The sequence below is a fragment of the Pongo abelii genome, chromosome 2, assembly GCF_028885655.2.
Source record: "Pongo abelii isolate AG06213 chromosome 2, NHGRI_mPonAbe1-v2.0_pri, whole genome shotgun sequence".
Lineage (NCBI taxonomy): Eukaryota > Metazoa > Chordata > Mammalia > Primates > Hominidae > Pongo > Pongo abelii.
Window position 1 is genome coordinate 12662805 of NC_085928.1, and position 25546 is coordinate 12688350.

The 25546-nt window shown below is 36.5% G+C and overlaps 1 protein-coding gene and 1 pseudogene across 7 annotated transcripts in view; both read left to right on the forward strand.

Moving 5' to 3' along the window:
• ZNF148 (zinc finger protein 148) overlaps positions 1-25546 on the forward strand; it is a 155764-nt gene that overhangs the window by 18328 nt on the left and 111890 nt on the right. For 5 of the 7 annotated variants that reach the window (XM_024244200.3, XM_024244198.3, NM_001132929.1 and 2 more), the window contains 1 exon segment: positions 25394-25474. The gene's annotated coding sequence lies outside the window, so the exon portion shown is untranslated. 7 annotated transcript variants of the gene reach the window in all.
• LOC129058454 (dnaJ homolog subfamily B member 6-like) lies at positions 7-25387 on the forward strand (annotated as a pseudogene).

Sequence of the window (25546 nt, forward strand, 5' to 3'; positions counted from 1 at the left end):
GTAACTTGCTTTACTAGACGGCTTTTTACTGGGTATTAAGAGGAAAAAATGTACACCTGTATCCTTATGTTAAAAAACCCTGCCTGTCTAGTGGTAAGAACAATCCTAAGGCCTTTCCAGAATTGGACCGTGGGGCAAACTTTTGCTCTCCAGACTTTGTGAAACACCTTTTACGATGCCAGGAAAGAACTGCTTGTGCAGTAGAATGAAAGCTAGAGTTGGAAATGCAAAAGTTGAAGCTCTTTCCAACAGCTTGAATTTAAAACAGCTTTTTGTTTTACATAATAATTGTGATTTGTTGAGTTTACATGAAGAATTTTGCAAAATTAGGCATGGTGTGATTAAACAAGAGCGTTTCTTAATTTTATAGAGGGCAGTGGTAAAGGCAGCACTGTTTGGAAATTTCAAGTATGTTAAAATGTTGCTATAAATAAAATCCTATTCAGATTTTTAGATTTAATAAATCTAAAAATATATTTGTAGTTGTCCTTTGGGTGCAGGAGGAAGTTCTGGGTTTCTCTGTGCTTGTTTCTGGGCAGATTTTCAGTATTGTTAGCATGGTACTGGTATAGAACCTTAACGTGAGTGAATAATTTGCTTCAGATTACCAGTCTGTTTTGGAGCTGGAATAGACTCTGGGTCTCTTATGCCCAGTCTGGTGACCAATCCCAGAATAGACTAAGGAAACTGGGTGTTTGTCTGTTTGGTGGAAAATATGGCTGAGCTAAAAAAGTGAACGTGTGAACGTTTACTTTTCTGTTAAAACATTTAAAAGTAATTTCTCCACACTGGATTTCTTTGGCCTTTCTTTAAAAACTGAGGACTTGAGGATATTATACAGTGGTACTTCAAGTGGGATTTGTACCACATTTACATTTGATTACAACAGGCAGATGCTTATGGTATTTAACGGGGGGAATATATGTTTTTCATGCGAGTGTTCTCAGTGGTTAGAATAGGGAGTAAGTAACTTGAGCACTTTTAGCCTCCTTGAAATGCTAGGGAGAAGAGGAATTAAGTTAATGTCATTAATCTCTGTTGAAAACCTTTGGACCTCTTTATTGAGGATTCTTTACAAGGCATGGATGGAATACCTATGGATTTCCCCATAGCTTATATACTTTTATTCTCATTGTTACTACATTAGCCACACACAACAATATTTAATTAATGTTTTCATTAGGCCTCATACAAGAGGGTACCTTTTTCTAGTATGTGAGTTGCAATTTTTTTTTTTTTTTTTTTAATAAGAGACTGGGGTCTCACTGTGTTGAGCAGGCTGGTCTCGAACACCTGGCCTCAAGCTATCCTCCTGCCTCGGCCTCCCAAAGTGCTAGGATTACACATGTGAGCCACTGTGCCCAGCCCGACCTTTTGTTTTGCTGGAAAACATTCCTGTCCTTTCTTATGCCATTCCTCCTATATCACACAACAAGAACAGTTGTCTTCTTTTTCCCTTGTCTGGAAACCCTGGACATTTTAAATCGAATACAATAGTTCTCAAACCCAGAGGTGATTTTGTCAAATGTCTGGAGACATTTTTGGTCAGCACGCTAAGGGGGTTCCACTGGCATCTAGTGGGTAGATAAACCTCCTACAATGCATATGACAGTCTCCATGATAAAGAAATTATCCACTGCAAAATGTCAGTAGTGCTGATGTTGACGAAACCCTGATTTGATGTATTGAGAATAACATTCTCCCAAATGATTTAAACCTATGAAAGTTATTTGTAATGTAATTGATATCTCTATATCATGTATATTATAAATCTTTTCCCAATGTTGTCATTAGAATGATCATGGGTCAAAGGTTATGAAGTATATATTAGAACATTAGAACACAGGATTGGGGAGCTGGAAGATTAACAAGTATAACTCCTTCGGTGTGTAGATGAAGACATTGAGTTATGGAGAGATGGTGACTTACCCAAGGTTGGACAGATAATGCAGAGCTCAGGTCTCTTATTACCTCTACTACTTAGTTTAAATCATTGCTGAGGGAAAGGGTGTGGCATCGCTTTTGCTTGATACAGATAAATTTAATCAAATTACAATGTTAAATAATCGCATTGTGAGAAATATTGTCTTTCAGTGAATTAGTTACTTTTTCAGATTCACACATATTTTTGAATTCTTCAGCATGGTATTGTTACCACTGTAAACTTTTCAGTGGCTGCTTTTTAAGAAAATGTCTGAAAAATTTAAAAAGACCACATACAATTTTTAAAACAAAACAGTTAAAGTTAGTTATGATAGCTTAGGCAAAATTTTGAATGCAAACTCAACCGGAATTACTGAAACATCTTAGGGTATCTTGAACTTAACACATTTGTTCTGTTGTGTGAGGATCACTAAAGTGGTGAATTATTGTGCTGATTGTAAATCTGTTATAGCAAGGCCCCTTAGTTAATTTTAGAAAAAGATACTGGAACCTTCAGGTGAAATGTAATTGGGGAAATATAAATTGGATATTTACATGAAATATTTTCAGATTGCTTAAGCAGTGTATTGTCAGAAGAAGTATCAATGGGGTTCTTTTTTAAATTAATTTTTTAAAAAATTGGGCAACAATTCCATAAAATAGAATAAGTGTTCCCTCAATGGGGTTCTTTTATATTTAATTTTTTTTCCTAAAAACAAAACAAAAAAATGAACTGAGTTTTTCAGGCTCTGAATGTCTGAGTGTGATTTGTGTGGCCCCAGGAGCAGTGAACATCTCCAAAAAGACAGTATGAGCAAACATTTCCTTAAAAATTTATATATGACATTTAAATTTAAAAAAATTTTGAAATTTAAAATTTAAATTTTATGTAAGAAATTTATTTAATAGAAAAAACTTAAAATGCATATTAGCATAAAGAAAAATGGAATCAAGAGAAACTGCTTTTAATATTTTGGTATATGGCTTTCTTATATTTTTATTAACCTTTTATTATGGAAAAACTTAAATGATGAAAAATAGAATATTATGAACTCTCATATAACAATTAATGGCTAAGCTTATGTCATCTATACCTCCACCTTACCCCTCTCTCCTCTCTCTTTTTTTAGTTTTATATAGAGATGGGGTCTTGCTATGTTGCCCAGGCTGGTCTCAAACTCCTAGGCTCATGTGATCTTCCCGCTTTGGCCCCCCAAAGTGCTGGGATTACAAGCATGAACCACTGAACCTGGCCTCACATGTTAATTTTTTTTTTAAAAATTTATTCTGGGCCATGCACAGTGGCTCATGCCTGTAATCCCTACACTATGGGAGACCAAGGCAGGTGAATCTCTTGAACTCAGGAGTTCAAGAACAGCCTAGGAAACGTGGCGAAACTCTGTCCCTGCTATATAAAAAAAGGAGAAAACCTTTATTTTGAAAAAACTGTAGACTCACAGGAATTGGCAAAATTAGTACATAGTCCTGTGTACCCTTCACCCAGACATCTTAATAAAGTTCTAGTAAGACATCAAAACTAGGAAATTGACATTGACATATTACTGTTAACCACACTACAGAATTTATATCATTTTCACTGCTTTTTAAACCTGCACTTATTTTTGTGTGTTTACAGTTCTAGCAATTTTATCCCATATATAAGTTCATGTAACTACCACCAAGACCAAGATTCAGAACTATTGCATCATCACAAAGGAAACTCCTCTTGCTATCCGTTTATATTCCCACCCCATTCCAACACTCCTCCTTGTACCCTGGCGGACTGTTTTCTATCTATAGTTTTGTTCTTTCCAGAATGACGTACTTTGTTTATGTATGTATACTTTGTATACATACTTTGTTTAGCCATTCACTTGTTGAAGAACTTTTAGTATGTTGCAGTATTTTGTTACTATGAATAAAGAGGTTATGGACATTTGTGTACAGGGTTTTTTGTAAACAAAAGTTTTCCTTTCTTTGAGATAAATGCCCAAGAGTGGGATTGCTGGGTAGTATGGCAAGTACATGTTTAGTTATTTAAAAAACTTCCGAACTGCTCAAAAATCAGTTGAACATATTTGTATTGGTCTGTTTTGGGGTTCTCTATTCTCTTCCATTGATGTGTGTCTGCCTTCCCTCCAGTACCACGCTGTCTTGATTATTATAGCTTTATAGTAAGTCTTATCGAGTAGAGTGCCTCCTTTCACTTCATTCTTCTCTGTTTCTCTGTCAAGATTGTTTTAGCTCTTCTGGTTTTGTTGCTTTTCCATATAAATTTTAGAATAATCACATCTGTATCTACAAAAAAAAATCTTGCTGGGAGTTTGATAGGAATTGAATAAACCTATAGTTGAATTTGAGAAGATCTTTTTTTTTTTTTTTTTTTAAATATATAGAGGTCCTTCAGTCCATGACCACAGGATATTTTTCCGTTTACTTAGATCTTCCATGTTATTTTGAAGCAAATTCCAGCCATCATTTAGTTTTCCTTAAACAGTGTTATTGAGGTGTAACTTACATACCATACAATTCACCCACTTAAGCTATACAGTTCAGTTGTTTTCAGCGTACAGAGGCGAACAGCCATCACCATAATCAATTTTAGAACAGTTTCATCACCCTAAAAAGAAACTACCCATTAGCAGTCAATTTCTATTCCCTCTTCCTCCCCGTCCCTGGCAACTACTAGTCTACTTTCAGTCTCTAGGACTTTGCCTGTTCTGGACATTTCATATGAATGGAATCACAAAGTAGATGATCTTTTATGTCTGGCTTCTTTTACTTAGTGTAATGTTACATGATGTAGCATGTGTCAGCAGTTCATTCCTTTTTATTGCTGAATAGTAATCTGTTATATGGGTTTATCACATTTTTTTTGTATTCATTCATCAGTTGTTGGGTTGTTTCCACTTTGTTTTTTTTTTTTTTTTGGCCATTATGAATAATGCTGCTGTGAACGTCCATGTGCAAGTTTTTATGTGAACATTTGTTTTCATTTCTTTTGTGTATATGTGTATGTAGGAGTGAAAAATTGCTGAGTCGTGTGGTACCTTTGTTTAACCATTTGAGTAACTTCCAGACTATGTTTCAAAGCAGCTTTACCATTTTACATTTCTATCAGCAGTATATGAGGGTTCCAGTTTCCCCGTATCCTTGATAACACTTCATACTGTCTTTGATTATAGCTATGCTGGTGGGTGTGAAGCAGTATTTCATGGTTTGATTAGCATGTCTCTGTTGGCTAATGCTGTGGAGCATCATTTCATCTGCTTATTGGCCATTTGTATGTATTTTTTGGAGAAATGTCTTCTGATCTTTTGCCTGTTTTTTAGTTGGGTTGTCTTTTTATTGTTGGGTTTTAAGAGTTCTTTATATGTTCTGGATGTTAGACTTACCAGTTAAATGATTTGCATATATCTTCTCCAATTCTGTAGGTTGTTTTCACTTTCTTGATAGTGTCTTGTGATGCATAACAGTTAAAATTTTCTTATTGTAATAAAAAATACATAATATGAGACCTACTCTTCTAACAAATGTCTAAGTGCAATACAGTATTGTTAATTATAAGCACAATGTTGTACAGCAGATCTCTAGAACATTTTCATTTTGGATAGCTTAATCAATACCCATTGAATAGCAACTGCGCTTTTTTTTTTTTTTTTTTTTTGAGAGACAAGGTCTCACTCTGTGGCCCAGGCCGGAGTGCGGTGGCACAGTAACGGATTGCAGTCTCAACCTTCTGGGCTTAAACAAGCTTCTCGCCTCAGCCTACTGAGTAGCTAGGACTACAGGCACCTGCCACCATGCCTGGCTAATTTTAAATTTTTAAATTATTTTTGTGGAGACTAGGTCTCATTCTGTTGCCCAGGCTGGAGTGCAGTGGTGCAATCACAGCTCACTGTAGTCTTGACCTCTTGGCTTCAAGCGATCCTCCCATCTTGGTCACTCAGAGTGCTGGGATTACAGGTGTGGGCCACCACACCTAGCCTCAACTCCTCATTTCTACCTCCCCTCATCCCCTGGCAACCATTGTTTTACTTTCTGCTCCAATGAGATTGACTACTTTATCTTAAATCCCTCAGAAAAGTGGAATCATACAGTATTTGGCCTCCTGTGACTGGCTTGTTTCACTTATAATGTTCTTAAGGTTCATCCATGTTGTCAACGTTATAGAATTTCCTTCTTTAAGGATGAATAATGTTCCATTGTGTGTGTGTATATATATATGGACCGCTGCCAGTCAGAGGCCTGTTACAGATTGGGCTGCACTGCAGGAAGTGAGTGGCAGGTGAGTGAGCATTACTGCCTGAGCTCTGCCTACTGTCAAATCAGCAGTGGCATTAGATTCTCTTCATTCTCTTAGGAGCGTGAAGCCTATTGTTAACAGCGCAGGTAAGGAATCTGTTTTACATGCTCCTTTTGAGAATCTAATGCCTGATGATCTAAGGTGGAACAGTTTCATCCTGAAACTATCCCTGACCCATTGAAAAGTTGTCTTCCATGAAACCAGTCGCTGGTGCTAAAAAGGTTGGGGACTACTGCTGTAGTTAACATGAGTGCAAATATTTCCTCAAAAATCTATGGTGGTGGCTCACGCCTGTTATCCCGGCACTTGGGGAGGCCGAGGCCAAGGCGGGCAGGTCATTTGAGGTCAGGAGTTTGAGACCCGCCTGGCCAACATGGTGAAACCCTGTCTCTAATAAAAATACAAAAAAAAACTAGATGGGCCTGGTGACGCATGCCTGTAGTCTCAGCTACTTGGGAGGCTGAGTTGGGAGAATCACTTGAACCCGGGAGATGGGAGGTTGCAGTAAGCCGAGATTGCGCTACTGCATTGTAGTCTGGGTGACAGAGTGAGACTCTATCTCAAAAAACAAAACAAAAAAACCAAAACCCAGTATCATTTCTTTTGGATAAATATGCAGAAGTGGGATTTCTGGAACATACAGTAGTTCTATTTTTAGTTTTGTGAGGAACCTCTGAACTTTAAAAAAAAAAATAGTATGCACCATTTTGCATTCCTATGAGCAGTACACAGGGTTTACAATTTCTCCATCCTTGCCAATACTTGTTATTTTTATTTTTGGATAATGGTTGTTCATACAAGTTCATGTATCTTTTTGGTATAATGATTTCTTTCTTTTGGATATACACCCAGTAATGGGATTGTGGGGTCAAATAGTAGCTCTGTTTTAAGTCTGTTTGTTTTTTGAGACAAGGTCTGGCTCTGTCATCTGAGCTGTAGTGCAGTGGTGAGATCATAGCTCCCTGCAACCTCAAACTCCTGGACTCAAGTGATCCTCCTGTCTCAGCCTCCCGAAGAGCTGGGATTACAGGTGTAAACCACCACATCTGGCCTGTTTTAAGTTTTTTGAGAAATCTTCAAGTTGTTTTCCACAGTGGCTGAACTAATTTACATTTCCACCAGCAATATTTAAGTGTTCCCTTCTCTTCACAGCCTCACCAACATCTGTTAGTTTTTGATTTTTAATAATAGCCATTCTTACTGGTGTGAGATAGTGTCTCATTGTGGTTTTGATTTGCATATTCCTGGTGATTACTGATGGTGAGCATCTGCTTATATACCTGTTGGCCTTTTGTATGTTGTCTTTGAATAAATATTTTTTCAGGTCCTTTGCCCATTTGAAAAGCAGGCTATTTGTTATTTTTTGCTATTGAGTTGTAGGAGTTCCTTGTATATTGTGGATTTTAGCCCCTTAGCAGATGTGTAGTTGCAAATATTTTTTCCCATTTCATAAGTTGCCTGGTTGCTCTGTTGATTGATCTGTTTGCTCTGCGAAGCTTTTCAGCTTGATGTAATCTCACTTGTCTGTTTTTATGCTTGTTGCCCTTGCTTTTGGTGTCAAATCCTAGAAATCATGGCTGTGTCATGAAGCTTTTCTCCCATGTTTTCTTCTAGGAGTTTTACAGTTTCAGGCCTTATTAAAGTTTCTAATCTATTTTGAGTTGACTTTTATGTATAGTGTAAAATGAGGGTCAAACTTCAATTTTTCATATAGCTGCCCAGATTTCCCAGTACCGTTTATTGAAGAGACTGTTCTTTTCCTGTTGTGGATTCTTGGCACCTTTCTTGAAGATCAGTTGCCTCTGTATGCCTGGGTTTATTTCTGGGCTTTCTGTTCTGTTCCATTGGTCTGTATGTCTTGTTTTTATGCCAGTACCATACTGTTTTAATATGTTTTGAAATCAGGAAGTGTGAGGCCTTTAGCTTTGTTGTTCTTTTTCAGGATTGTTTTGGCTACATTCGGGGGCTTTTGTGGTTCTGTTTGGGTTTTAGGATTGTTTTTGTGTTCCTGTAAAATATGCCATTGGGATTTTCATTGAGATTGTATTGAATCTGTACATCGCTGTGAGTAGTATGGACATTTTAACATTAAGTCTTCTAATCCATGAACATGGGATGTGTTTCCATTTATTTGTGTCTTTAATTTCTTTCATCAGTGTTTTGTAGTTTTCAGTGCATACAAGTGTTTGCCTCCCTAGTTAAGTTTAAGTATTATTTTTGATGCTGTTGCTGTTGTATAGCTTTTTTTTTTAATGAGACAGGGTCTTGTTTTTTTGCCTGGGCTGGAGTACAGTGGTGCTATCACAGCTCACTGCAACCTTGACCTCTCGGGCCCGAGTGATCCTCCTGTCTCAGCCTCCTGAGTAGCTGGGACTACAGGTATGCGCCACCACACTAGACTTTTCTTCTGACACTTTTGAAGCTTCAACTGTTACTTATAGGTCTTTAATTCATTTAACTATTTTTTTTTTTTTTCTTGGAGACAAGGTCTTGCTCTGTCACCCAGGCTGGAGTGCAGTGGCATGATCAAGGCTCACTGCAGCCTTGATCTCCCAGGCTCAAGCAATCCTCCAGCTACAGCCTCCCGAGTAGCTGGGACTATGGCACATGCCACCATGCCCAGCTAATTTTTGTATTTTTTTGGTAGAAACGACGTCTTGCCATGTTGCCCAGGCTGGTTTCAAGCTCCTGGGCTCAAATGATCCACCTGCGTTTGCTGGGATAACAGACATGAGCCACTGAGCTAGGTCTTTAATCCATTTAGAGTTAATATTTGTATATGGAATGATGAAGGTATCCAATTTCATTCTTTTGCATGTAGATATTCCTTGGTTCTAGCACTGGCTTGTTGAAAAGACTTCTTTCTCTACTGAATTGTCTTGGTGTCAAAAAATTGGTTGACTTAGCCTGGTGCAGTGGGCACACTCCTGTAGTCTCAGCTGTTTGGGAGGCTGAGATAGGACGATCTTTGAGCCCAGGAGTTCGAGTCCAGCCTGGGCAACATAATGAGACCCTGCCTCTATAAAAAGAATACATAAAATTAGGAGGCTGAGGCAGGAGAATCTCTTGGACCCAGGAGATGGAGTTTGCAGTGAGCTGAGATCGTGCCACTGCACTCCAGCCTGGGCGACAGAGCGGGACCCTGTCTCAGAAAAAAAAAAAAAAAAAAAAGAATACATAAAATTTAACAAAAAAGATTGACCATAAATGTAGTTATTTAAGTCTGGACTCTAAATTCTATTCCTTGATCTATATGTTTATCTTTATGCCAGTACCACAGTGTCTTGATTACTGTAGCTTTGTTAGTTTTAAAATCAGAATGTATGCATCCTCTAACTTTGTTCTTTTCTTTCAAGATTGTTTTGGATTTTCTTGGTCCTTTGCAATTCCGTATGAATTTTAGCATTAGTTTGTCCATTTCTGCAAAAAAAGGTTCTGGGGTTTTGATATGAGTTGCACTGAATCAGTAGGTGATTTGGTGAAGTATTTTCCTCTTAACAATATGAAATTTTTCAATCCATGAACATTAGATGTTTGTTTAGGTCTTTGTTAATTTCTTTCGGGGATGTTTTGTAGCTTTCAGTGTACATGTCTTGTACCTGTTTTGTTAAATTTATTACCAAGTACTTTATTTTTTTCCTGCTATTATAAGTACTTATTATTTTCTTAATTTTATTTTTGAATTGTTCATTGCTTGTGTACAGAAATATAATTGATTTTTGTAAGTTTTGCATCCTTGGTGAACTTGTTTATTCTAGTAGCTTTAGTGGATTCCATAGGGTTTTCTATATATATGATCATGTCATTTGGAAATAGAGACAGGTTTTTTTTCCAATATTAATGCCATTTAATTCAGTTTTTTGCTTAATTTACTGTAAATTAAGCAAAATTTACAGTAAATTTTGGGGATTAGTTCGTTCATTCTCATTCTGCTATAAAGAAATACTCAAGACTGGGTAATTTATAAAGAGGTTTAATTGGCTGGGGAGGCCTCAAGAAACTTACAAATATGGCAGAAGATGAAGGGGAAATAAGGACCTTCTTCACATGTTGGCTGAAGAGAGAAATGCAAGTAGTGGAAATGCCAGATGCTTATAAAACCATCACATCTTGTGAGAACTCAGTCACTATCATGAGAACAGCATGGGGGAACTGCTCCTGTGATCCAATCATCTCCCTCCCTTGACACGTGGGGATTACAGGTCCCTGTTTTGGTATGTGGGGATTACAATTCGAGATCAAATTTGGGTGGAGTACAGAACCAAATCATATCATTTACCTTGCTAGAACCTCTACTGTAGTGTTGAATAGAAGTAGTAGCAAGAGCAGACATCCTTGTCTTATTTCTGATCTTAGGGGGAAGCACTTACTATTTTACTTTTGAATATGATATTAGCTTTGATTTTTCATAGATGGCCTTTATCAGGTTGAGGAAGTTCCCTTTCCTAGTTGGGTGTTTTTATTGTGTAAATGGTGTTGTATTCCATCAAATGTTTTTCTTCATCTAAGATGATTTGCCAAAAATAAAAGTTTTTGGACTTTGTTCTATTGATGTGGTGTATTATATTGATTTTCAGATCTTAAGCCAACCTTGCATTTCTGAGATAAATCCTACATGGTCTTGCATAATCCTTTCTATGTGTTGGTAGATTTGGTTTGTTAGTATTTTGTTGAGGATTTTTGCAGCTACATTTGTAAGAGTTATAGGCTTGTCATTTTCTTTTCTTGTGATGTCTTTGTCTTGTGTTGGTAACAGTAATGCTGATCTCATAAAATGAGTTGAAGAATATTCTCCCCAAGTTTTGGGAAGAGTTTGTGAACAGTTGGTATTAATTCTCCATTAAATATTTGGTAGAATTCACCAGTGAAGCCATCTGAGCCTGCAGGGTTTTTTTTTTTGGTTTTTTTTTTTTTTTTTTTGGCAGCAGTTGGGGGGCTTTTAAATTAAGAAGTCAGTTTTATTTAATGGCTATGGGGTTATTTATATTCTCTATTTCATCTTGGTTGTGTTTTGCTAGTGTGGTTTTGAGAAGTTGGTGTCAAATTTAAGAGCATAAAATTGTTTGTAGTATTCCCTTGTATTCTTTTAAAACTGCTATAGGATCTGTACTGATGTCCTCTGTTTCATACCTGATGTTTTGTGTCTTCTCTTTGTCTTTTTTTGTTGTTGTTGTTAGTTTTGATACAGGCTTACAAATTTTTTGCTTAATTGATTTTCTCTATTTTCCTCTTTTATTTCTTCTTTTAATAATTCCTTCCTTCTTGCTTTGGTTTCATTTTGCTCTTTTTTCGTTTCTTTTGGTAATTCAATTACTGGTTTGACATCTTTCCTCATTTCTAATGTAAGCATTTAGTGCGTCTGATTGTTGTTAGCTGCATCCCATGTATTTTGATGTGTGTTATGTTTTTATTTTCATTTATTTTTATGTATATTTTAAAATTTTGAGACTTCTGTTTTCATCCATGGACTTTTTAAAAATGTGTTGTTTATTCCTCTATTTAGAGATTTTCCTGTTGTCTTTCTGTTACTGATTTCTAGTTACTGGTTAGAAAATACACTGTTACCATTGCAGTTCTTTTAAGTTTTTTGAGGTTTGTTTTATGGCCTTGGTGAATGTTCCATGGGTACTTGAAAAAAAAAAGTCTATTCTGCTGTTATTGAGTGGAATATTCTCTACATATGTCAAGAAGATCCTGTTGGTTGATTGTGTTATTAATGTAGCCACTCTGCTTTAAAAAATTTATTGTCATATCTTTCCATTCTTGTGCTTTTAACTTGTTATGTTGCTGAATTTAAATTTCTTGCAAGCAACATATAATTGGGCCATTAAAAAAAAAAAATCTACTCAGGCTAGCTGAGAGGAGATCCAGAGCCCAGAGCATCCAGGCCACTGCCCCACTTCCCCTGTGTCCCATCGCCTGCCACCTGCATCCTCAGTCCTCTTCCAACTATCTGCTAAAACATGATGGATTACTATGAAGTTCTAGGTGTGCAGAGACATACCTCACCCAAGGATATTAAAAAAGCATAATGGAAACTGGCACTGAAGTGGCACCCAGATTCCTGAGAATAAAGAAGAAGCAGAGAGAAAATCAAAACAAGTGGCTGAGGCATGTGAGGTGCTGTAAGATGCTAAAAGATGGTACATCTATGACAGATATGGCAAAGAAGGATTAAATGGTGGAAGAGGAGGTGGAAGTCATTTTGACAGTCCATTTGAGTTTGGCTTCACATTTTGTAACCCAGATGATGTCATCAGGGAATTTTTTTGGTGGAAGGGATCCATTTTTATTTGACTTCTTTGAAGACCCTTTTGAGGACTTTTTTTGGAATGGGGTCCCTGAGGAGGCCAAGAGACAGAGTCATTTTTTCCACATTCAGTGGATTTCCATCTTTTGGAAGTGGACTTTCTTTTGATACAAGATTTATTTCATTCAGGTCACTAGGTCATGGGGGCTTCACTTCATTCTCTTCCGTATTGTTTGGTGGTAATGGGATGGGCACTTCCAAATTGATATCAGGTTCTATTAAAATGGCTAATGGCAGAAACATCACTACAAAGAGAATTGTTGAGAATGGTCAGGAAGGAATAGCATTTGAGGAAGATGGCCAGTTAAAGTCCTTAACCATACACGGTTAGGAGCAGCTGCTGCACTTGGGTAACTCAAGTAATTTAATGCATGCATTTAACAGAACTGTTAAACTATAACAAGCACCATTTGAAGATTAACAGGAACATTTTTTTTTTGAACATTTCAAATGAACTCAACTTTCAGTATAATTGTACCAAATCTAAAGTATTTATAGACAGCTCAACAGAGTCCCCATTTGTCATAGACTTTTGAGTTTATTGTTGGTGTGCCCGGAGTTGGTTCCTGTTGGTGGGTTCGTGGTCTCTCTAACTTCAAGAATGAAGCCATGGACCTTCGCGGTCGGTGAGTGTTACAGCTCTTAAAGATGACACGGACCCAAAGAGTGAGCGGTAGCAAGGTTTATTGTGAAGGGAGAAAGGACAAAGCTTCCACAGTGTGGAAGGGGACCCGAGCGGATTGCTGCTGCTGGCTGGGGTGGCCAGCTTTTATTCCCTTATTTGTCCCTGCCCATGTTCTGTTTCCGTGCTATCAGAATGCCCTTTTTAAAATCCTGCCTGCGATTGGCTGCTTTTAGGATTCTGCTGATTGGTGCGTTTTACAGAGCGCTGATTAGTGCATTTTGCAGTGCGCTGATTGGTGTGTTTTACAGAGAGCTGATTGGTGCATTTTACAATCCTCTTGCTAGCTACAGAGTGCTGATTGGTGAGTTTTTACAGAGCGCTGATTGGTGCATTTTACAATCCTCTTGCTAGCTACAGCGCACTGGTTGGTGCATTTTACAATCCTCTTATAAGACAGAAAAGTTCTCCAAGTCCCTAGTCCCCAGGAAGTCCAGCTGGCTTCACCTCTCATTGGGACCACATAGTAGGACCTTTTTTTGTCTTTAAAATTGCAAATCTCTATGTGTACTTTGCATTTTTATTAAATGTATTCCAAGGTGAGCCTTGACACGTTAATGGTAGGAAAAGATTGCATACCAAAAAAAAAACACGTAAAAGCATGGATCTACTTTTCCATCGTGTTTAAAATGTGAGCCATGTAGTGTTAGTCTGCTGTGAAGTTAGCATTGCCAGGATGAATCTTCTACAGAAATGGTTACATTTCTGGTTTAATATAAATTAAGAATTTTTCTGGTAGTGCGTGAATGTTTGTTTCCTTGTCTTCTTGCAGATTACTAGAACCTTTATTTAGGATTCCATCTTGACTTACTTATAATATTGTTTTGAGTCTATCTCAGTTTTGTAGTGGCTGTTTTGGTTATTATATGCATACATGACTAGTCTACTAGCATCAACTTTTATACTTCAACAGAAGTGTGGAAACCTCACTTTTATTTTACCTTTCACCTTCTCCAATTTTAAATATAATTGTCTTGAGTATCAGATGGTGTTATAACTTTTGCTTCCATCATGTAATATGATTTATAAAACTAACGAAGAAAAAGTCTTGTTTATACCTATATTTCCGTTCTTTCTGTTGTTTCTTCTTTGATATTTCGACATTCCTTTTTAAAAAAATCATTTTCTTTATGTTCAGCAAATTTTCTTCAGCCAGTCTTTATGGATAGGTGTGCTAGACTTTTTTTTTTTTTTTTTTTTTAACTTTTCTTCATTTGAAAATATACTTTTATTTCCTTATTATTTCTGAAGGGCAGTTTCACTGCATATAGAATTCCCAGTTGGCAGTTGCATTTTTTCCAATATTTGAAAAATACTGTGCCACTTTTATTTTTGGCCTCTGTGGTTTGAGATGAGAAATCTGGTGTCATTTGAATTGGTGTTCCCTTATGGGTAATGTGTTGTTTCTCTCTGGCTGCTTTCAAGGTTTTTTTTTTTTGTCTTTAGTTTTTAAATGTTTAATTATGATGTTAGAGTGAATTTCGTTAGGCTTATCCTCTTTGTATTTGCTTAGCTATTTGGATCTGCAAGTTAGTGTTCCCTAAATTTGAGTATGTTTCAGTTATCATTTCTTCAAGTAGTGTTTGAGCCCCACTCCCTTTCTTCCTTCTTTATGGAACTTTGATGGTGTGAATGTTGGATTTTTTTTTTAATTGCCCTGTAGTTCCCTAAAGCTACTACTTTTTTCAATTTATTTTCTTCTCTTGTTCAGATTGGGTGAATTCTACTTTTCTGTCCTCAAGTTCAACGATTCTCTTCCCTGTCATTTCCATTTTTCCCCCCCCCCGAAACAGGGTGTGGCTCTGTCACCCAGGCTGGAGTTAGTGGCACGATCTTGGCTCACTGCAACCTCCACTTCCCAGGCTCACGTCATCCCCCTACCTTAGCGTCCTGAGTAGCTGGGACTACAGGTGTAAAGCCACCATGTCTGGCTAATTTTTATATTTTTTGTAGAGATGGTGTTTCGCCATGTTGCCCAGGCTGGTCTTGAACTCCTGAGCCCAGGTAATCCACCCGCCTTGGCCTTCCAAAGTGCTGGGATTACAGGCATGAGCCACCATGCCTAGCCCATCTCTATGTTTTTATTGAGCCCACCTTAAAAATTTATTGTACTTTTTAGTTGTCTTAATTTTTTTCTTGTTTTTAGTTTTTATTTATTTGCTTATTTATTTTATTTACTTTTTTTTCTAGGCAGGAGTGCAGTGGTGTGATCACAGCTCACTACCGCTCTGACCTCCCAGGCTCAAGCAATCTTCATACCTTAGCCTGGCAAGTAGCTGGGACTACAGGTGTGTGCCACCATGCCCAGTTAATTTGTAAAATTTTTTTGTAGAGATGGGGTCTCACTGTGTTGCCTACGCTGGTCTTACCCTCCTGAGCAGAAGTGATCCTCCTGCTTCATCTTCCCAAAGTGCTGAAATTACAGGTGTGAGCTACTGCAGCTGGCTTTGCTTTTTTTTTTTTTTTAAATTTTTCTATAGTAGGTTTCTGAAGACTGTGCTTCTTTTTTTAATAACTTCTGTTTCTTTGCTGAGATTTTCCATTTTTTCACTTGTTTCTGGATAATGTATAATTGTGGAAACATTTTTATTATGGCTGTTTGTGTTTTTTTCACTTGTTGCAGTAGAATTTGTTAATATATTGTTTAAACTTTTGCTTAAAAATTCTTGTCAAATTCCAACATCTGATTTACCTCTACTTTGGCTTTGGTTGATTTTCTTTTCTCATTTATGGTATGATTTTCTTAGGTATTTTTTGTTACATCATGGACATTTTATCTGTTACCTTAGGAGGCTCTGGGCCCTATTTAAATTTTTATTTTAGGAGTGGGCTGTGGTTCTAGTGGCAGTTTAATTTTTAGAGACTTTGCAGTCTACTTGGTTTGTTTGATCCTACTGGAGCTCCCACTGGAAGGGGTTTCCCCATGCTGGGTTTCTGATTGTCTACAGATGGGAGAGGATTATGGTGGGACCCACCTACTGGTCTCTTTTCTCCCCTGTCCTGGTAACTTTGGGCAAGTGAAGAGGTTCTTGGCCCAACCTGAGCCACTTGCTATGGCTGGGTCCCTGAATTTCGCTTACTTGCCTCTCTATCTCTAGGTGGAAAACAGCCTCAGGCCAAGTAGGGAAGAAGAGTGCTTCCTGTGGTCTTTATTGTCATTTGGGCTTCCAGTTGATCTCCTTCTCCTGATGTTTTCAGGACAACATCAGAGAGTTGTTGCTATTTGTTTTGGCAGAGGAATGTGACTATCTGAACTGCTTTCTGTTGCTAGATTGGTGGTTGGGAAATGCCAGGTCTGGATTGTCTTCTTCTATTGGGTGTGAGGACATGAAACACTCTGCTGCTCTTTTGTTTCTCCATTCCTTGGGTCCCAAATTGGTTTACTGCCTTTTTACCACCTTTGGATTTTCCTTTGCTTGTTATTTCAATGGTTTACAGTTGTGCTTCGTGAGTAGTGGCAGTAGGACAACAGATCTAGGCCATTTTATCTGAACTGGAAGTTGAAGTCCCTGCATCATCTCAATCCAGGGAGTTATTTCAGCATTGAAAATAATGGTATATAATTATGTGCTTTGTGAACTTAAAATTAATTTTTAATTTTTAATTTTTGTAGGTACATAGTAGGTGTATATGTTTATGGGGTACATGAGATATTTTGATACAGGCATAATATGATTATGGGGCATCCATCTCCTCAAGCATTTATCCTTTGTATTACCAACAATCCAATTATATTATTTTAGTTATTTAAAAATGTACAGCCTTGTTTACTTCTAAGCATTATATAAAATGTGTGCTTCACTTATAAACCACACTATCTGGTACTCAGAAGGTTTTTGTGAGGTCAGTCAATATCCAGCTCAAGAGGTTACTGGGGAATAGATGCATACTGTTTTACTGTGCGTCTACACATAAACAGAATTTTGTTATTTAGTTAATTAAAGTGAGGTTTTGAATTCTGAGCATTTTCTTCAAAGATGTGTTTAATAGATTGTACTTAAGATGTTTCAACTATTCCTGTAATATGTTACTGCATTTTAGCATTCTTAAACATTTTTCAAAAAAAGACTGAAAATCTTGTGTTATGCAACTGATTTATTCTAAGTAATAGATTGGAAAAGGTAAGATAAATTGTCGTGCTTTTACATTGCCTAGTTTTCTAATGGAGAATAAATTGGCCCAAAATAAGAACATGTTCACCGTACATTAATAGAAGCTAATGTTTCTGGCTGGGGATGGTGGCTCACACCTGTAATCTCAGCAACTTGGGAGGCTGAGGTGGGAGGATCACTTGAGGGTCAGGAGTTTGAGATCAGCCCAGGGAAATGTAGTGAGACTCCATCACTGAGAACAACAACAGAATCACTGGGCTCCTTTGCAGCTACTTCTTAGTATTCTCTAATTGATTCTTATGGCAAATCTCAGTTTTCCTAATCAGATTAAAAATGATTCCCTTAGCTCAGTGACTGTATGATTTCTTTTATATTTAGGCACACCTCTACATTGTGTTCAGTGCCGAGTGTAATTCTGGGCATGTATTCTAGGCAGAGTAGATCAGATTGGTTCTGGCATTGAATAAGGTGAAAAATATCAAAAGATGGACTGGAAATGGAGTATGGCTTTTTGTGGCCCACTTACAAGTTTTTAAATGACCATATTTAATTATATTTCATACTAAAACTAGTAATTCCATTCCTTGTTATTTTTGACTTGTGATAGTTTTTTTTTTTTTTTTTTTTTGAGACAGGGTCTCACTCTGTCACTCAGTCTGGAGTGCAGTGGCACAATGTCGGCTCACTGCGACCTTTGCCCCCCAGGCTAAAGCGATTCTCATGCCTCAGCCTCCCAAGTAGCTGGGATTACAGGTGTGTACCACCACGCCTGGCTAATTACTTGTAATAGTATTTTAACATGTTTTTGATCACAAAGAATTGACACTTTAAAAATCAAAGTTAAATGAAGTGTTAAACTTTAATTTTTAAATGGGCATTTCTATATTCTTTTCTAGGGTTCCCTTCATTATTATAGTAACGTTATGTAATAAAAATGATGAGTTTTCTCTGATTATATACATATGTACCTATCATTGTAAATAGCATCTTCATTTCAAAATTTATGTCTATTGATGTTACATTGAACTTTGAAGATGTTTACTTTTTTTTCTGACTCCTAGAAGATTGCTAAGAGTAATGTTAAATATATCTTAATTTGAAAATGACCTTACCTGTGGTGTTATGTTAGAGTAGACATTTATTAAGAGGTGGAGGATCTGGTTGATGGCTTTTGTTTTTGATTTGGAGACAGGGTCTCACTCTGTTGCTCAGGCTGGAGTGCAGTGGTGCAATCCTAGCTCACTGCAGCCTCAAACTCCTTGGCTTAAGTAATCCTCCCACGTCAGCCTTCCTAGTATCTGGGTGGCATGCACCACCATGCCTGGCTAACTAAAAAAAAATTTTTTTTTGTAAAGCTGGGGTCTCACTATGTTTTCCAGGCTGGTCTCACCTGGGCTCGAGTGATCCTCTCACCTTGGCCTCCCAAAGTGTTGGGATTATACGCATGAACTGCTGTGCCCGGCCTTAGTTGAAGTCCTTGTCTTGCCACTAAGATGGTGTGTAATCTTCGTTACTTAACCTCTTGAACCTGTTTCATCATCTGAAGAACTGAGACAAACAATAGTACTTGTCCAGGTAGTTGTGTGTGAGTGTTTAGGGGGTGGGGAATGAAATGTCGCATGTGAAAGCACTTTGTAAACTCCAAAGTACTTTATCAGAATATGGTGGTTTCATCTTTGAGAAGATTGTTTCAAAGTTTGCCTGGGTGATCTTGATCAACATAGTACAAAGTGTATCATGATTATTTACAAAATTAATGTTTATTCAGTAAAAACTTATGTAATAATTAAACAGCTTTTCCTTAAGTTTGGTGGCTTACTAACCTAAAAAACTCATTTACATTATCTGGGGAAGGATTACATAGTTGCTTGTTAGTGCAGCATCCTCACTGTGATAGGTTAGTTTTGGAATGTTTCTTCTGGAAGCAGGTGATTTAGATTTAAAAGTTCTATCTCTTTAGTGGTTTATAGTCTAAAGTTTATAAAATGCTTATTTTTGTAATAAAAAGTAATGCTCAGCATTACTTTTTCTAACATAGATGGACAGTTGGTTTCTTGTTTGACAAATGTTTATTGGTTAGTTGATTTGAAAAGGTCAAGGGTAGGTGAAAATTTTCACTTGATGGCTTTATTTTACTCATTTTGCTTAGCCAGCTTCTATATATCTGAGTGCTGCTTTGTAGGATTTTCTTTCTCAGCTAAGTGCAGTAACCACACTAATTGCAAAGTTTTAGAGATTTTGGCTTGATTTTTTTTTTTTTTTTTTTTTTTTGTGAGAGTAGAAATGGAAAATGGCTTAAGAAAGGTGATTTCTGGCTGGGTGCGGTGGCTCACACTGGTAATCCCAGCACTTTGGGAGGCCAAGGCGGGTGATCATGAGGTCAGGAGATCGAGAACATCCTGGCCAACATGGGGAAACCCCATCTCTACTAAAATACAAAAAATTAGCCGGGCATGGTGGCACGCTCCTGTAGTCCCAGCTGTGTGGGAGGCTGAGGCAGGGGAATCGCTTGAACCTAGGAGGTGGAGATCGTGGTGAGCTGAGATCGTACCACTGCACTCCAGCCTGGTGACAACAGAGCAAGACTACATCTCAAAAAAAAAAAAAAAAAAAAGTGATTTCTGGGGTGGTTGGTTTGAGTTTATTGGTTGGTTATCCTTGGGATAGATATGGTTATGAAAAATATACTATTAGGCCATTCAGATATCATTTAGTTCAAAATATATAAAGTATAACTCCTTAGAGGGAATCTTAATAACTTTAAATTTGAAGGCAGTTATTATAAATTTAAAGAACACATACGTCTGTTCTTTGCATTGTCACTCTGTAGAGATTCAAACCAAATTCATAGAAATCTCTTGCCTGGAACAAGTTTTTATTCTTTTTAAAACATCATTCAGAAAGGCTCATTAAATCATAAAAGTAAGAACTAATTTAAAAATATAACTTGACTAATGTGTAAATGTATAATGTGTAAAATGTGCTCTAGTTAAAAGATGCTAAAGGACTGTAAGCATTTTTAGTTTCAGATTCTTACGCCATGTGTGCTGTAATTTATCTTTTCATTGCTTTGGGCTTTTGATTTAAAGGGCAGAGGTAGCCTTTTTATTTGGTAGTGCTCATGGGAGCATAAACAGTTAAAAATGTGTAAGCATTACACATTTCATTGAAACTTTAAAAATGATTTTCTAGAAAGATTACCTTAATTAACCAAGAACTATGTTCTTTATCAATGAATGGCTTTTCAAAGGATGATCATACTTAGGAGTAACATTAAGGTTTTATTTATTGCCTTAGAAATTTATATTCTTGACAGAATTTTTGTGGGAGTTTCTTCTAACACATCTCTTATCTGGATCTTGCTACGTTAATTCATAAAACTTCATCTTTAGCAATCTTACTTTTCTAGGCAAAGATGACAGTTAAAACATAATTTGGTGGGCTAAAAGTATACTCTACAAACAACATAAAGATATACTTTGAAAATACTGTATCAGTAGAAACTGTCTACATGAAATGTGAAATATTTGAAAACATGAAATGTGAAATATTTGAAAATACGAAAGAAGCTCTTCCTATCTGTTGCAACATGCAGGCAGTTTTTGTAGCGTTTCTGAAGGAGTACTTCTGAAATTTGTTACTAGCATTATTTTTAAACACAGAATGGAAATTAAGTTAGATTGGACTAACCTATTTATGTTGCTAAGAATTACCATGGTGCATTTGATACAGTGTTTCATAAAGTTTATAGTAGACTTTTCAGTAGGTTGAATCTCTTTATTGTTAAGACAGTCAAGTCTTTTTCTGGAAATTCTGAGGGTAAGGTAATGTTGCCAAACCCCATTTAGGCTGGTTTTGAGACCAAGTTTCGCCATTTTATTAGGTTTATGTGACCTTGGGTAACTTTTCTACATGCCTTTGTTTTGTTATCTGTGATTCCATAATTAGAAAGAGAGTGTTGTATGGTGGTTAAGCTTCTAGAGCCTGATATCCTGGGAGGAAATTCCAGCTTTACTAATAATTAAAAAAATACTGCGTCTCTTATGTGTAAGGCACTGTTTTAGGCACTGGGATATATCAGTGGATAAAACAGACAAAAATTTCTTCTCTTGTGGAGCTTATAGTTAGGGCAGAAAAAAAACATGAATAAGTCAGTTGTGTAATATGTTAGGAGGTGGGCAGTACTGTGCAAAATGTATAACAGAATAAAAGGGGGATTAAGTGTATGTGGTGGGATGTTGCAATTTCAAATGGTGTGACTGGAAGAGGCCTCATTAACAAGACTTTAGCAAGACTTGTAGTAGCTAAAGGATTTAGTTACAAGGATCTCTCAAGGAAGAGTGTTCCAGACAGAGGAACAGCCGGTGCAGTAGATTCTGCTGTATGCTGGAGATTCTGGGACAATAAGGAGGTCAGGTCACTGCTGCTGGAGTGGAGTGAACAAGGGGAGAGGCTAGAAAATGAGGTCTGAAAGATGAGGGTGGGTGGTGGTGGAGGTGGTCGTTGATGGGTGGGGGATAAGCACAGTAGTGCATGTAAGGCCTTGTAGACCCTTATAAGGAGTTCGGGTCTGCCTCTTACTACTTTTGTATTCTTTGGTAAATTATATAACCTTTTAGTTTTGTCATCTGTAAAATGTGAATAATAGCAATACTATCTCATAGGTTTGTTGTTTTGATTAAGTGATTTAATACCTGTAGTGTCCTAGGAACACTACTGAGCAGAGTCCAAAGCATATATTCATTGCTTATATATTGCATATATTCTTACATGTGGAATCAACATTAAGAGATCACCTTCTTCCTTTTCTTTTGAAAAGGTAGCAAAGGGAGAGTTAATTGCTCCCTGCTTTGATTTTTCTATGATAAATTTCTTATGCTTCAATTATATCACATTATTATCACAAACATTTACTCTGTATGTGCTTATCATCCTTGCTAAATTATGAATGCCTTTGGACAGAGACCAGGGTATTTTATTGTGTCTTAGGAATCTTAATGTGTTGTAAATATATATCATGTGATAAAAAATGTTGACTGAGTTAATGACAAAAATGTTGGCTTAATTAATAAATCGGACCACCTGCTAGTAAGTATATTGGAACATTGCCAGTCTATCAAAACTAAATAGTGGAAGGGTGGTAGCTAACGACCTCTGCATAATATTTGTGTATTTTATTTCTGTGCCATAATTATTCAAATTGGTATTAGTAGAAAATTTCCTTAAATATTATATAGGTATACAAGTTTGTACTGTGTAAAATGAAAAGTCTTTATGTATATTATTGTGTATCTATTAACATTTGCTGTCATTGGTTGATAGGAAACAAATACTACCTTGATTGATAGCATAGATACAATAAAACTCCTACCTTAAAATACAATAGTTCCCTACTTAACAGTGGTTTGATGTAGGATTTTTTGACTTTATGATGATGCAAAAGGCATAGGCATTTAGCTATAGGCATAAACTTGTGACCTATTGGGACATAACCTCATCATAAGTCAAGGAACATCTGTATATTTTTAGTCTTAATCTGTTTATATCTGCCCAGGTGTTTATAATCAAAGATTATTTAGCCAGCAAAATGTTAAAAGAATTGCTAAGCAGGAATATTCACTGACTGCTGAAGTGGGGGAGTAGGGCAAGGAAAGAGGAAGATCTGAACTGACTTGGGTGGTTGTCCAGGTAATTTTATATCTGTCTTTTTGTATTTGCATGGTTTCAGTTTCCAGCTTAGTAGGTTCTCTTCTCCCCATTCTTGGTTGAGAGGAGTGGAAGAGAAGAAAGGGGGATAGAGGCTTGAAGAAATGAAATTAGTAGATGATGCTAAATGAATTAGCAGGGTTCCAGAGACAGACTATGTGACAGGTGACTTGGGGGAAATTGTGGGTTTACATGGTAGAGGAGTGGTTGTGTGGGAAAGACATTCCAGAATTTCTGTTTATAAATTTATACTTTGAGGTTATATTATTTTGTGTGTATGCACGTTTCCTTTTCCTTCTTGCTTCACTATTTTATTTTTGTTTTCTTTTTACATATCTAAGTTATATTCTGTGATGTGTAGCTGCAGTAGTTTAGTGCTTTCAATAAAATGTGATGCAAGAAGGTAAGTATGCTTTTTGTGAAAACGTTTTCAACTGAATATTAAGATTTCAAAAACATTTGTCCAGTCTGTAGATGTTACTAGCTCGTGATGAGATGTGTAATAATATCCTGATCGTGGAGTAGATACATCACATCAACTTTTAAAAAGACTCATAATGTTAAAATGCATAATGTGAAGACATTTTTTTCCCTGTCTATAGGCTTTGCAGTGTCCTTTTCTGTTCAATTTTATTCTTGTAATTAGCAGTTCTAAAAGTTGAATATAGTAATGTATGTAGCACTATGTGTACAGAATGTATAATATTCTAATAGAATAGTGAACAACAGCAGTGTAATGCAGAAACAGTTTTAAAAGAAGAATTCTAGACAAATTAAATTTAGCAGAGTGTATCTGTGCAAAGAACTATTCATAAATCAGGCAGCACTCTGAACCAGAAGAGGTTTGGAGAGCTCCACCCAGCAACATAGGCAGGCAGTATTTATACACAGAAAAAGCAAGTGACGAGCAGAAATAGCTTGATTGGTTACCACTTGGCATTTGCCTTATATGGACATAGTCTTATCAGGTGGCAGTCTGTAATTGGCTGAGGCTTGGCTACTGTGATTTGCTGAGACTCAGCTACTTGTTACAAAAATATACTCTTAAATTAGGTAGCAGTTTGTTTACATAGTAAGTTAGGTTTAATTGGCTACCTAGAGAGGCAACTTTAGACCTGATTTAATTTAACATAATTTAGCTTTACTTTACCCATTTTTAATAGTGTCTAACATAGTAGTATAGTTTTATAGCTTTTATTATCCTTTTGGTACTATTGCTATAGAAGTATGTACTTAAAATAACTTTGCATAATTGAGAGGAATGACATGTATATGCTTTTGAATGCTTGGCTGCAAAACATTGAGGCAGGCAATTAGGAGCTTAGTAGAAATAAAGTATTTTAAAATAGATTTTTTTTGTTTGTAACTACCTCAATAACAAAGCTACTGACTAGCTAAGTACTGGAAAATGCTAAATTATCAGAAAGACTGTACTGTTTGTAGTTTCTTGATAAAGCATATGTAAATACAGCCTTGAATTGATGTACTTAGTTATTTTCTGGAGATTATCAATTTCTAGAAAATATTCTGCTTTTACATTTATGGCTTTTATTGATATTCAAGGTATTTATGGATCCCTAAGCTTGTATTAGGACTGTTACATAAAATACTTTATCTATTGTTTCTGAATAAAATTATATTTGGCTTGTTCTTTATTTCTGATAATTCAACTTTCAGTCTTCATTACTTTCATTTAATATACCTCGGAAAAATCCCAGTTACATGAATAAAGTGATCTGTGATTGGTATCAATACAATACCAATGTGGAATGTTAATTTCCTGTGTTAGTTTGGGCTAAAAGGTTGGTTATAGCATGATGTTTAAAAAATATCGATGGACCATTTTAGCATTATTAAATACCTTTTGCTTTGAACTTTTAAAATGCTGTTTGTATTTTCAAAAACTGCATCCTTAATATATTTAGATTTTTTCAGCTGAGGGAAATGTTACTGTAAGAGTTTATCAAGAAATAGTGCTATTTGAGTGTTGGAGAGTATCAAAATATGATTTTAGTGAATCACATTTGTGCTTTCCTTCCTATGTTAGGATATTTAAGATGATTGTCAAGTTTATTGTCCTGACTTCAAAGAAATCTTAATCCTTCACTGGAAGTTAAGTTTGAAAAGGTCCAATTTGTATGTGAGTCATTGTTGTGATATGATTTAGCATTTGATGGGTCATTGCACTCAGACTAAGTGTTAGTTGTACTAATTTTATTTACTCTAACAGTATCTACCATGGAAAGAATTTTGTTAGACTTAGGACACTTAAATATAACAATTTTACCTGACTTTAAGACTGTGTTTAATCCTGATTCTTTTGGTGGTTAACCTGTATTTGTGTACTTTTGTAGGATAGAGGGAGGAATCAGCAGCTTGGAAATTCAAGCACGTGATCTGGCGGGATGGGCGTTTGCCTGACGTATTTAATGGAGGTAATTCAGCATTCTTTGACTCAGTCTTTAATTTTTACCTGTGATAGATGTCCATGTTACTGCACATACTTA